Here is a 14,227-nt window from a genome sequence, read left to right on the forward strand (position 1 = left end):
TATCTCTATCAGTATTTGAAGCCTATAGAAAACACTGTGCGGATACATTTTTGGATATTTGGAAGCCATTTTTAGAAGTGTATGTATACAGTAGACCCGTGCTTCCCAAACTCCTACAAGGGAGTTGGGAGCGTTATAAGTGTGTGCAGGGGAGGGGGGGGAAGCAGCAAGATGACCCCCCAGGATCATGCTGCTGCACAGGAATGGGAGGGTTTTTGTTAAAGTTTACCTGCAGCCAGCACAGGTGTCCTTTGAAGTCTGGAGGGGGCAGGCCCTCTGCAGGGCTCTTGGTACCTGCAAAAGTCTAAGAAAAGGCACTTCCAGTTTTGTCCCTTAAAGGGGCAGGGACAAGTACTTCTCTAGCTGATGAGTTGTGACCCACCAGTTTGGGAACCGCTGCAGTAGACTCTATTAATATCTATTTTATAGATGGCCACGTTTATTAGTGCAATTACTGATCATATATTTTTTCTTTTTACATTTGTTACTTTGTTCAGCAATTGTATTATTGTATCATTGATTTATTATTCACCATTAAAAGGGAAAAAAATTTAGAGAACACTTCTGTACATGCTTACATAGAAGGAAGTTCAGCTTATTCCAGTGGGATGTTCATCCATGTAAGTGTATATTGTAATGTAGACTTTGGGCCCAGTTATATCCAGTACAGGCACCAAACAGTACCTGCTGTATCCTGTGCTGGAGCTGAGCAGACTGGAGGTCTCCTTGGAGTAAGGTGACATTCATCTCTTTACCCCAGTAAAGCACCAGACTGCTCAGTAAGTCTTCTTAGAGCTGTTATTCAGCTGGCACGGATTCAATATTATAACACCAATAATATAACATGGAGGAAAATTTTGCCCTGGCCCTTTGTCCCACTGGACTAAAAAATTTGCTTCCAAGTAAACAGGCATCAGATTGTGCTGTAAATTTAAACCAACCCTTCTCTACTTACCTGTAGTTACCTAAGAAATAGGTAGTATGTTTTTCTAAACTTCATATATCTGTGTTTGCAGGCATCTCAAGGGGTTTTCGCAACTAGGGCACTTTAAATGGTTTATAGTTCCTTTCAAGCAGGCTTGCAACATAACCAGTCAGTGCTTACCTAGGGAGAGCAAATGCTGGCCCTACAGCCTGTAGCAGGTCCCTTTTGTGAATTTAGCCCATTAAAACATCAGTACCAGCCTGAGTCAGCCTCCAGCACAGATGTGTGGATTACTGAACCTGCATTTTTTTTTCTGCCAGAAACCCTAGGCATTGTTTTTCAAATGGAATTTCTTTAATCTGTTATGCTTGAGACTTGGCTAATTGTAATGGTTAACCACACAAGTATTCACATCTCCTATTTCATAAAAATCTCACTTTTTAATATAAAGCAACACAGAGAGAAAACAGAGAGCTGGATACAATGGGATATAAACAGACACATAATTTTGAGGAGATCCCATCTCTGGACATTTACGGGATAGTTTTGATGTATATTAACTTAAAGTCTAAATGCTACTACATGTATCAGGGTTGCTAACACTGTTACAGGTCCTGATCCCATATCTAACAGCCTGACACACTCCAAATCTCAGTTTTAGCATTTTTTCCTAAAAACTTGATCTCCTGCTTTTCTGCAGCAAGCAGCCAAAGTGGAAGCTTCCAGCTTCCTATTAACATTCATATGGTCTCCACCCTCTAGTGCAGTGTTTCTCAAATTGTGGGTCAGGACCCACAAGGTGGGTCTCGAGCCAATTCCAGGTGGGTCCCCATTCATTTTAATATTTTATTTTTAATAAATCAGACTTGATGCTGTTGCATGTCGAGGCAAGGATGCAGGCAGACACCAAGAGATCAAGGAAAAACAAGCTTTTATTCTCAGCCGGCTCCTGGTCACAGAGAAATAGCTTCCAAAAATCTGTGACCCCGATTTCTAGGGGCTTTGGGTTGATATACAAAGCAACTTCTCGTTGCAAAGCATTGCTTACATTCTTGATTGGCAAACAGCATATCATGTGAAGCTCTGCCCCTGCCCACATCTCCCACTACTCCATTTTCTGCGCTGCATGCTCTTCCTTATATGGCATTTTAAAATATGTGAAATCTTTCTAAGCTGCAAAAGTCCCATCTCCTCCTCCCTGCATTGGCTAACAGCACGCTTACAAAAAGTCGCTGTTCTCCTCCGACCTCCTGCCCAGTTGCGGTTAAGCTAGCAATTTCCTGTTATTGAGGTTTTAACTCTGCAAAACAACTTCTGAGGTCAAGCTTAGTTAGCAACACTTTCCCCTTTTACACAGATACAAGGGGCATTTTCTAAAATAAACTTGCTGATCCAAGCAGCCAAGTATAGGGCCTACTTTGGCCAAGCACCCAGCAAGGCTCAAACGGGGCTCTGAATAGATTCAAACACTCTAAATTCTAGGGGGCCCTCTCTACCATGGTATGTGACTGCATTTGGAGAAATATTACAGATCTGTACTTCTAACAGGCTACTATGTATATGCTTTTAACAATGATAGTAAATAGAACTTACTCCTAGGTAAGTGTGAATAGGATTGCAGCCAAGAATTGTTTTCCTGCTTGACGATGTCACTTCCGGTCATGACATCACTTCTGGTGGATCCCAACAGATTCTGATTCTAAAAAGTGGGTCTTGGTGCTAAAGGTTTGAGAACCTAGTGTTTAGGCTGCCCTCTGTCGAGTTGGGCCTGAGAGGTCATAACTGAAAGCATGCTGACGTCTAAAAGCATGGTGAGTTGGTCTTGATTGTTTCGTTCACTGATCTTCTTTCTGCTGTTTCTGATTTAACATTTTAAGAAAAGGGAGATAAATGAAGGGTCTAACTGTATGCATTTGTAAAACAATAGTGGGATAGTCTTGGTTTTTAAGTTCTTTATTGAACATTAGCTTCAGGAGAGAGAATTTGGGCAGGAAAGCAGTGGGGAGGAAAGAGCTAGTTAATCTTTCTCCCCACTTATTTCTTCTCCATTCTAAATTGCCCTCTCCTAAAGCAGTTTTTCCTTGAAATTAGTTGCCACAGCTTTTGTACACACATCTGCATTTATATGTACATAGGTCCATAGTGTGTTGTGAGTGGGAACTGCTAGGGCATGCAAAATCTTTTAATAGGCAGGTTCAAGGAGATTTCCCTAAACAAACATACAATCAACTGTATCTAAAAATATCAAGCTTGTGATGTATGAAGAAAATGGGAAAGTAATGTCAAAAATATTCAATGCGCTTTTAATTCTGTTATGCAAATACATTCCCCTAAACGACATTTTGGTTCTGAACTACTCAAGATCCTTCATTTCTTTTTGAATGCTATGTTTCTCTTTTTTTTGTAATATAGCAGTATTATTAGTTGGTGATTCCCAAAATGGAATGGTTGCATAGCAAAGCCAGTACTCTTTGTTCCCAGAAGCTTTTTAGCGCTGTCAATGTTTGTTACTGTTGCTTTTGCAAATAAGTGTACAGGAGAAAGTGGTAGAGTTTGCTTTAAAAATGAATGAATGGATGAGGATTTTCCCCCCCAAAATAGGCACAACAAAAGTGCTCTTCTTCTCTGCAAGCCATCTGCCTCCTCACCAAAGAAAAAAGCAACAAAGAGATGCAACACTACAAAGGCAAAGATTGAAAATCCTCTCTGTGCATGTGAAAAACGCATCATTGCAACAGTCCTATGAACTAGACTCTAATTCATCTGCCGTCACTGAGTTCTTTGGTTATACACCATGTGTTTTTTGGAAGACAGTTATTTTAAGCCTTTCACATATATAAGCATATATGGTTCTGAACACTTAATAATAATAATAATAATAATAATAATAATAATAAACTTTATTTGTATCCCGCCCTTCTCCCTAAAAGGGACCCAGGGCGGCTCACAACATATAAAAACAGTTTTAAAAGCATGATTTAACAAGATAAAAACATATTAAAAAACACATTAACAGAGGCCATAAAAACAGTAGTCAGAATAAAGTCAGAATAAAAAGAGCATAAAACAGCAAGTCATAGAGGAATCCAGCCTGTAAAAAGAAACTAAAAGTTGTATAAAAAGTTAAGAAGGCCATGGAATCAGAAGGCTTGTTTAAAGAACAGGGTCTTCAGGCCTCGCCGAAAAAACTCAAGAGAGGGAGCCATTCTCAAGTCAAGGGGAAGGGAATTCCACAACGTTGGTGCCACTACTGAGAAGGCCCTATTTCTTGCCGCCGCCCCACAAACCTCCTTGGGCGGCGGCACTTGTAAAAAGGCCTTCTCTGATGACCTGAGAGGACAAGCCGGATTGTACGGGAGTAGGCGATCTCTAAGATAGCCTGGCCCAGAGCAGTATAGGGCTTACTTATACATCGTGTATACAGCAGATCGTGTCTATAGCAGAATCATTAAATGGCTAGAAAAGGAAGAAAAACTCTTTGAACAACTGCAAACCATTTTTTTGGGGGGGAATCGGGTCCATTCCCCAAGGCATCACTGGGGTGGGCGTTTTGCTGCTTCCCCCATGCACAAAGCCAAGCAAGGGGAAGGCAGTCCATTGACACTGCCATGGGAATGTAGGAGATGCTTGCATGGCTGTTTGAGCCATGCTGATCTTTCAGGGTGTACTGGACTTTGGAGCAGCACACATCTTCTGGTGGAGTAGAGAGGCTGCAGTGTTGAATGACATGAGAGTGCAAAACCTGATAAGGTTTAGGAGATCAAGAGGTAGTGGCACCCCAGGAGCAGAACAAAGACAAATAAAACACCTCTTTGGGAAGCAGGATGGGAGCTCAGGCAGGGAGATCCGCTCTGAGGAGGTCTTAGCCTGGTTGGCTAGAGAAGTCTGAGGGCCCAATCCTATCCAACCAGCACTGGTGCAGCTGCAATGCAGCCTTGAGGTAAGGGAACAAATGTTCCCATACCTTGAGGAGGCCTCTGAGACTGCCTCCCCAACACAGGATGCAGTGCATACCCCATTGGCACATCAGCACCGGCACTGGAAAATTGGATAGGATTGGGCCCTTAGCCAGGTCTTAGCCTAGTTGGCTGAGACTCAGAGGATAGGGAAACTTTGTCTTTGCCCGTTTCAATCGATGTGGGTTTTTTCCCTTCCTACCTCACCTTTTCTGTATAAGCTCCTGACTTTCAGCCAACCCTTGGCAGCCTGGTTCTTGGCTGTGGCACTAAGGTATCCCTGGGGGTTTGCCTGTCCCACAGTGGCATTCATTTTCCATTCAGTCACCTGTATGGGTCTGACAGTGGCAACCATCTAACTCACCAGGTGGCTGCATCTCAAATCTGGGTGCTGGGTCAGTAGATCCAACCCTCCATGGTATATTGGGACTTCAGTGTCCACAGAAGGTTTTCATGGTACCCCTGCCATTTTGTACATATCTGTGTGGTCTGTAGGCTTAAGCAACCAGGCTCCAGCTCTTCTAAGAACCTTGTCTTTATGTAAGGCCCCAGAGAATAATCAGGAAGGCTTTTTTTTGTGTAATGTTAAGAACTAAATGCCCTCAGATTGCAGAAGAATTGGGTAGTAGCATTTGGAAACCAGCGGCAGGCCCCTTCCCTATGCACACCTATGCACATTCACTAGAATATGTGTAGAGAGTCCTGCAGTCACCTTTGGGGATCAAGTCAATCCAATCTAGTAGGAGGAAGACATGTGCACCCTTTGATGGCCTACGTATGACCAGGCACCATGCACACTAAGGGTTGGATATCTGAGACTAGAGATGATTAATAAGATGCAAATTCACTCCACTCTTGTAAATCACAGGCAAAAAAGAAAAGCAGCTCTTCCACCTTTAACCACAGGGATGGAGTGAAACATGCCCTGGGTTTCCTTTTGTCCAGTGCGTACCTTTGTAGCTTTTTCTTGTAAGCCTCAACACTGTTAATCTGTTCAATAATTTATAAGACAGCTGACCTTAACATTAGCCAAGCGATTGAGCAAACACTGGAGAGTGTTAAGCTCCATTCAGCTGCTGTTCTTGGAGAAGTCCTCAGAGTACATGAACACTGCTAAACACTCCAGCAGAATTCTGGGGCTGTTGTACTTGTCTCACTAAAAACTACCCCATTGTCCTGAACGGCTGTGACAGAGTCATCAATTATAGTTCAAAGAAGCTGTGTGTGCGCACATACATGTCTTTATTTTTTTAACCAATTATCTCCTTTCTCACATCTGTGGCTAAAGAGATAATGCAGATGCACCTAGCCCCTGTTTAAGTACTCTGTTACTAAGGAAACAAACTTGTCAAGCATGAGCCATGTGGAAATAATGGTGATTTATTTAGAAAAGAGAAGGTTTGTCATTTTGAGCTCACTACTACAAAATTGCTTTTTGATTACCTTCAAGCTTATTGCATTGTCTTGTCACAATAAACTATGGAAACAAGTGGAAAGGTTAATAATTGTGGGATCTGTTCTTGTCAGTTCATGCTGCGGAAGGTCACCCAGCAGTCTTATGCACCTGGTGGAACCTGGCAAAAAATAACAAAAGATCTGAAGTAGGAGGCCAGATTGTTGTTAATTGCAGTTATTCTGGCTTCCTGCTAACAGGACCCATTTCCCCCAATCAACAGTGTTCTTTTGGGTTGACACTTGGCAACCCTAGACTTCCAGGGCTCTTTCTGCAGTATATCACAGGTTTTTCTGTACCATCTGATAGAAATCTAGGTCGCAGTAGCTGAGATATGGTCAAGGTAAATAATACGAGACCACAAAAGGATTTCAGCTGAGCTGCCACCCAGACTTGAAATAGTCTCTAAAACAGCAGAATTAATGTGCCATATGGGTTGCATACCTCGAATCACCAATGTATGATTCCCTCCACCAATTGTTGGAGATGTGGGAAGACAGTAGGATCAAGCGCAGTCCTTTTCTAGCAGAAGTGTCTGTGATCAATTAGGTCTTAGAGGGCTCTCTAACTTTTAAAGATAAGCACGCATTAATGGGTTGCCTATTGTCAATTTGGGACCTCACCTCACCTGGCCACCAACAGGAGATAACTTGGAGCTTTCCTGATGGTCAGAGAGCTAATCTTGCAACTTGCAAGAAGGAGAGATCTATGCCGCCAAGAGACTGAAGAGTTCTGTCATTGTTCCTTTAGGAAACTGACCACTTATCATCAATGACGAGGATAGGATACCTATGCTGCCATCTGGATAACCTCACTGACCAAGGTGCCTACCTTTAAAATGCTATAGCTGAAAGGTGAAAACTAAAGGTTGAGCCCCTTAACCTTGACTTGCCTGATTTTTATTGTTATACTATTTCAAAAATATGAAAGGAAGAAAGGAAACTTGAAAAATGATAAAAAAATATTCAATCTCTATTCAAGAGCGGATTGCATCACCCAGGAACATGGCTAGGAACCATCTACTTCTATTATTTAACCACAAGCTTTAGTGTCATGTGAAGTGAGGTCCTTGAGAGTGAAGGCTCTGCATTAGTCTGTACTGATGAATGGAGTGTGTTTAGTAAGTGGCTGGAGTTCCTCTTTGCTCCTGTCAGTCAACACGAGTGCCCTGTCATGCTCTCCCTCTGAGTTCTGCAAGGTGGGGCAAGGAAAAATATTTCCTCACTTGTATCTGTCTTTAATCTCTTCCCCGCGGGGACTGTATGCTTGATGTTTAAGCAGAAAATGAATAATACAAAGATAAGAGGGTGCAGCATAAATTACTAATGGCAAATTAACAGCACATCCCTGGGACAACAGCAGTGGCAAGAACATGGGCTACACCTGTTATGCTGTGCTTTGGAGAGCACTTCCAAGGAATTATTTATCAGCATAAGTAATTTCCATTAACTTTAACTGAATAAAAATGCAGAGAACACATTAATCACAATATATTAAGTATTTCATTCAAATTAGCCCTAATTGCCAATTTTATTTGATGTATTAAATTTAGGTCGCTTAATGCTTATTGTAATGAATGTTTTAACCCAATTGTTTTACAGCATACATGGCGGTGGTAGACTGTCATTATTGAAGGCACATGTTTGGAACTAATGGATTTATGCTATGCGAAGGCAGTGGAAGCAAGTATGACTTTGTTTATGAAGCAGAAGTGGGCGCTTACAGAGAGTTCTAGAAGATCCTGGGCCATGTTATGCTGGCTTTAGAAAAGAATAGTATGCAGTACAGTATGTAATCATACCTTGTGCAATGAATTAAAGGTGTTGACCGCTCTTCCAGGGCTAACTTCAGGTTTGACAGACTTGAACCCTCAAAAAAAGAGGAACTTTCTGAGGAGAGAATCTTCTAGTGGTAACCACTAATGTGTGCCCCCCACCATGGTGGGTAGTGGCAGCCATAGTACCAATGATGATAACTCTCTTCTTGGCATCAGCCTGGCTGGAGGTGCTATTTTAATGTCTTCACAACTTGCTGCTCCCTCCCCCGCATCACTCCAGTGTGATTATACATCAGGGACTGAGGTACTGTGGAAATATTAAAATGGCACCTTCAGCCATGGCAGGAAGCAGTTGATATTGCTGCGGGGGGACCCAGACAACATTGGCAGTCAGCAGCAGTGTGAAAAACACCCTTTCAATTTCCCTACAACCCCCACTTCCAATATAACATCATTTTAGAACAATTGCTAGGGGCCCAATTTCTGGGTGTGTGCATGTGATTAAAGTCATGTTTCAGCTGCACCGGAAGTTGGCAACCTTCAGTCTCGAAAGAATATGGTATCGCGCTCTGAAAGGTGGTTCTGGAACAGTGTCTAGTGTGGCTGAAAAGGCCGATTCGGGAGTGACAATCCCTTCCACACTGGGAGCAAGTGTAGTGTGTCCCTGGTCTGTCTCCCTGGCTATGGGCCTTCCTTCTTTGCCTCTTAGCCTCAGACTGTTGGCCAAGTGTCTCTTCAAACTGGGAAAGGCCATGCTGCACAGCCTGCCTCCAAGCGGGCTGCTCAGAGGTCAGGGTTTCCCACTTGTTGAGGTCCACTCCTAAGGCCTTCAGATCCCTCTTGCAGATGTCCTTGTATCGCAGCTGTGGTCTACCTGTAGGGCACTTTCCTTGCACGAGTTCTCCATAGAGGAGATCCTTTGGGATCCGGCCATCATCCATTCTCACGATATGACCGAGCCAACGCAGGCGTCTCTGTTTCAGCAGTGCATACATGCTAGGGATTCCAGCACGTTCCAGGACTGTGTTGTTTGGAATTTTGTCCTGCCAGGTGATGCCGAGAATGCATCGGAGGCAGCACATGTGGAAAGCTTTCAGTTTCCTCTCCTGTTATGAGCGAAGAGTCCATGACTCGCTGCAGTACAGAAGTGTACTCAGGACGCAAGTGTACTCAGGGAGCAGTGGAGAGACAAACGGGATGCAGGGGAGAGGGGGAAGAGCGGGGTTTGTGGGTATCTGGAAATTGGAGGGGGAGCAGTGGAGAGACAAATGGGATGCAGGGGGGAGGGGGAAGAGAGGGGTTTGTGGGTATCTGGATCAGCTGCACCACTACTGCGAGATGCACTGGCACGGTAAGGGGCATGGCACCAAGTGGTAGTGTGGGCAGTAGCAGTGGTGCACCTCCAGTTGAATTCTGAGTGGGGCAAAGTAGGTGAGAAGCAGGGAGGGGAGTTCTGTGAGGCAATACAGCTCATCCCAGGCCACAGAAGGAAGCTCTGTAAAGGACCTAGTTTCCCATTATTGGACTGGCTCAGGCCCAGTGGGCAGCAGCCTAAGACCTGAGAGAAGGTGGCAGCTTCTCCTTTCCTAACAACAGAGTTCCTCTGCAGGCGCAAGTGAACGTATCTTGTTCAGCTCTAGATTCAAACCAAAACCCTTGAAAGTCAAAGTGGACATCTGACTTAGGGCCCTATCCTATCCAATTTTCCAGTGCTGGTGCAGTTGTGCCAGTGGGGTGTGTGCTGCAGAGACAGTCACTGGGGCCTTCTCAAGGCATGGGGACATTTGTTCCCTTATCAAGGGGCTGCATTGTGACTACACCGGAGCTGGAAAGTTGGATAGGATTGGGCCCTTATTTGTGTATAGGAACTTTTTCTGGCCGTTCCATCCAGAGCTGCAAGACCTGAGTCTGGATAACTTGCAGATAGGACCTTGGGGCTCGGCAAAAAGCTATGCCATTGATAGAGGTGTTTTGTGTGTGTGTGTGTTTTTTTGTTAAAAACAACATGAAAACACAAAACATTGCATTTTGGTGTTTAAAACATTTTCCAGAAATTAAAATAGATTTCTTTTCAAGTCAGAAATAATACTGTGGCTCATCTGCTGACACTATATCACCTACCTAGTATACTTTTAAAGCATTTAAAATTAATAAAAATGACAACTTGGAAAGAGAACTTAGAATAAAAACACATGACACAGCTTTCGGCTGTGAACCCTTTTTCATTTTTTTTTTTGAATCATGAAACCTGTGAAAAAATAAACACCTCTAGCCATTGACCTTTCTAGACAAAGGCATATTTTTGTGAAACACATTTACATGCTCTTTAAACACTTGGTATTCATGTGGTATCTTGCTCACAGCCTTATGAGATTCGTGTCATGTGTCATATTTCTTCACATGAATCTTAATACTTACATTGGAAAGAGCATGTCCAATGCAGAATGTAAATAACAGTGATGCTTTAAGCCCTCCACAGAACAGCTTGCTCCTGTTTACATCCTTTGGGAACCATGATCTGAATTATGTTCAGAAAGTTGGGGAACAATGGAAACTATCAGTACAAGTAGGAACACCATCTCAGTCTGTCTCCCATGCTTTTCTTTCGTTTTCTTTCTACAACCTGAGGTGTTGATCCACCCCCCTCTCCCAGTTTTCTGGTTGCTGTTCTTTCCCTCCATTTATACAAGTTGTGGTCATTTGTGACAGGGCGGGAAGAGCCCTGATGCCAGTTTCACCCTCCTCCCTCATCTGGCCCTATACCAGGGCCTATATCTGTATACTTCACTGCAAACAAAGCCAGGCAGAGGGAGATCACCTAAAAAGCCTCCCTTTCGGTTATGTGACTGATTCCCACATGCTGCTGCATGGAGCCCAGGCTCCAGGAGGACTAGTGCAAGGGTCTGAAAACGTAAGGAGCCCTGCTGGATCAGTCCAGCAGGGTCAGTCCATCTAGTCCAGCTTCCACAAGGGCCCACCAGTTGCCTCAAGGACCAATCAAGGCAAGGTATCTTGTTGTCACTCCCTTGCACCTGGCATTCAGATTTATGCTACCTCTGAAACATGGATGTTGCATATGGTAATCATAATATGTAAGCTGTGATGGACTTTTCCTCCATAAATCTGCCCAATCCCCAATCTAGGACAGATTACCATCACAACATTCTGGGGGAAGGAGTTCCACATATTAATCATGCACTGGGTAAAGAAATATTTCCGTTGTCTGTTCTAATTCTCTGCTAGTCAGTTTTAGTTGATGATGGTTCTGGTGGTGTGTGAGAGGGAAAATAACTTTCCACTGTCTGATTTCAAAGTAGTCCAAACGACTGCAGGCAGGTCAAGGGTTAAAATGCAAAATGAGTGTATTTAGGCTAGAAAGGGTGGGGAAGGTTGGCTAATGCAAGGAGGCAATAACACAATGAACAGGCTTGGGTAATGGCTTGTGTGTGGTCAGTGCCTAAGCCAAGATGTGGATCTTTGCAAAATACAAGCAGGCAATTACAGGAAAACTTAAGGTAATATAATTGTCTAGTCTCTAATTCTCATTATTCCCTATGTTGTACTTACTGCATGGTCATTATAAACCTCTGATCCCCAGGAGGAGGGTGACAGAATGGCCACGCACAGATGTGATGTCTGAACAAGTCAAGCCATAACACGAACAAGCATCCTTATTCTTGATCTTATGAAACAGGTCTACATGACTAGATAACTTACGAACACCTGGGCACCTCTCCCTGCCCTCTCACCTGATCAGATGCCCAATTGACTGGTGCATGCTAATCTCAGCAGGTGAACTGCCTTGGACTATTGTTCTGGCTGGATGCCGATGAAGAAAACAGAGAATTCACAATGCAACCTCTCTGCCTAGCCATGTGATCTTTCAGTAATGGTGATGATTTCCATGTGTCAGTTTGCATTGCCATTCAACTGCATTAAGCTCAAGAATTTCAGGGAAGCCTCTTTCCTATGAAGCTTTATGCTGAGGCTTTCCTTGGGGGAGATGAATGGGGACAAAGAAGGGAGCAAGGGTAGTTCATTCATCATAAAAGACAATGAAGCAATGCATGTAATGATTTGGAATAGAAAGGGGTGGATTAGATTTTGACAAAATCTTTGCAGATTCTGGCAGGATTTCCTGAATTTTCTTTATGGCCAAGGATGGACTATGCCAACTGCAGAATAAAACCATTCAATTTTAATTTCACAGTTGGCAAACTCTGGCAGTAACTCTAGAAAATGACTGGAGTGTTGTTGTCAACAAATGAGTGTTGTTTCATTCTGGTTACACTTGCTGGGAAGCCAATGGTGGCACTGGCTTTCTGGCAGCGTAATTCTGAAGCAAAACACTTAGCCATTCATGCATTATACTTTTAATACTTGACCGAAACCGCAATGTGCAAAGCATCCCTTAGCTGCAGACATCTCTTCTTTTCCAGCAAAGTTACAGCTTAGCAGACGTTTGCATAATAATTGGCTACATAAACAAATCTTCACAAGTCTAACCATTTTTAATGCATTCTCAGTATGCTCTGGGGAAGTCAATGGCGAGAAGGACCTTCTTTGAACTCTGCTGAGGCTGGGAAGATGCAGTCTGAGATAGAAAATGGAGTGCACAGGAGCAGCGATCTGCCTATTTTGAGAATGTTGTCATGAGAACACTGTTGCTGCAGTTCTGGGCTCTTGCGCAAATACTGAACATTGATAGGCATTAACCTTCAGCTGGTATAACTGCATTTATCTGCAGATCTTGCTATTTAGATGTTTTTACTGAAGTTGCTTCAAGCCCTTACTTTGTGGCAAGGAAGTGTTGAATTTCTTAGCCCTCCCTTTCCCCAGACTTACCTGACAAGCCCTACAGCATCCATCACACTTGATGCTGACAATTATTTCCCATAGTTCCTGGCAGCCTTGGATGCTGCTCTGCAATCTTGCAGTGGTGTCTCAGACCTCCTTTGTGGGTCTACCACAAGCCATCCCCACTGCTGCTGTGCCCAGTTAATTTAGGAAATGAAGGTCGTAGGGGTGGGTGGTTGAACTACACCAGACCCAGTACAAAGTCTACATGATGCCTGGAAGATATTCAACAGCAACATGATTCAGGGTGCAATCCTAACCAACTTTCCAGCACTGACATAGCTGTGCCCATGTGGCATGCATTGCATCCTGCAGTGGGGAGGCAGTCAAGGGGGCCTCCTCAAGGTTAGGGCAGGTTTGTTACCTTTCCTTGGGGTTGCATTGTGGCTAGGTCAGTGCTGGACAGATGGTTAGGATTGCGCCCTGAGTTTCCTTGACTTATTTCTAGTGAGGACTGGGGTGCGGGGGGAGTCTGTCCTCCGCAAAAAATACTTTTAGTTTTCATGATTAATGGCAAGCTGATTCAAATACACAAAATAGAAAGTTAAGACAAATGGCTATGGGGGAAAACACAGCGACACCAGGAAAGCAATTTCTCTTTGTTGCATTGAAATGCCATTCTTTTATAGTGTATATCTTTTTATACCTGTAAGAGTGGACATTACTTCTGCTGCCCATTGCCAGACAACCCTTATTTTAAAGGAATGTCCCCCTTTCCTAAACATTACAGCTCCATAGAAGGTAATGGATGGCCTTTATTATGGAACCAACCAACTCCCTTGCACTTCATCAAACAGAGGTTGAAGCAATGAGGTTATACTCTCTCGCATCCCTTCTATCTGGGAGTGTTGATCTGGCAATTCTTTTTCATCTTTTGAAGTGGTTTCCTGTGAAAGGACTATTGTATGACTGTGGCTGAGGTTATGCCTTGGATATATTCAACAAAGCCATATAATTCTGAAAACAGAGAGGATTGATTGTTACGGTAGACGCTATAAAAGAGTGTGGAAATCCAACGAGCTCTGGCCCGTGTGCCACAGAACAGGAAAGAGCGTTGCTTGGCAGCTGCTTCATCATAAAGAGAGAAGCAGGGTGACCCTCCCAATAATCTATGGGTGGCACTTCAGATAACTGTTTCGCTGTGGAATGTGTTTCTGCTCTCATAGCATCTTTTCATTCTCCAGTATTTTCACTTCATTTATCATTTAAATATGTTAATACTAAATTTTGTAACTGTAATTGCAACCTATGATATGATA

This window comes from Tiliqua scincoides, chromosome 4 (assembly GCF_035046505.1).
Source record: "Tiliqua scincoides isolate rTilSci1 chromosome 4, rTilSci1.hap2, whole genome shotgun sequence".
NCBI classification, from domain to species: Eukaryota; Metazoa; Chordata; class Lepidosauria; order Squamata; family Scincidae; genus Tiliqua; species Tiliqua scincoides.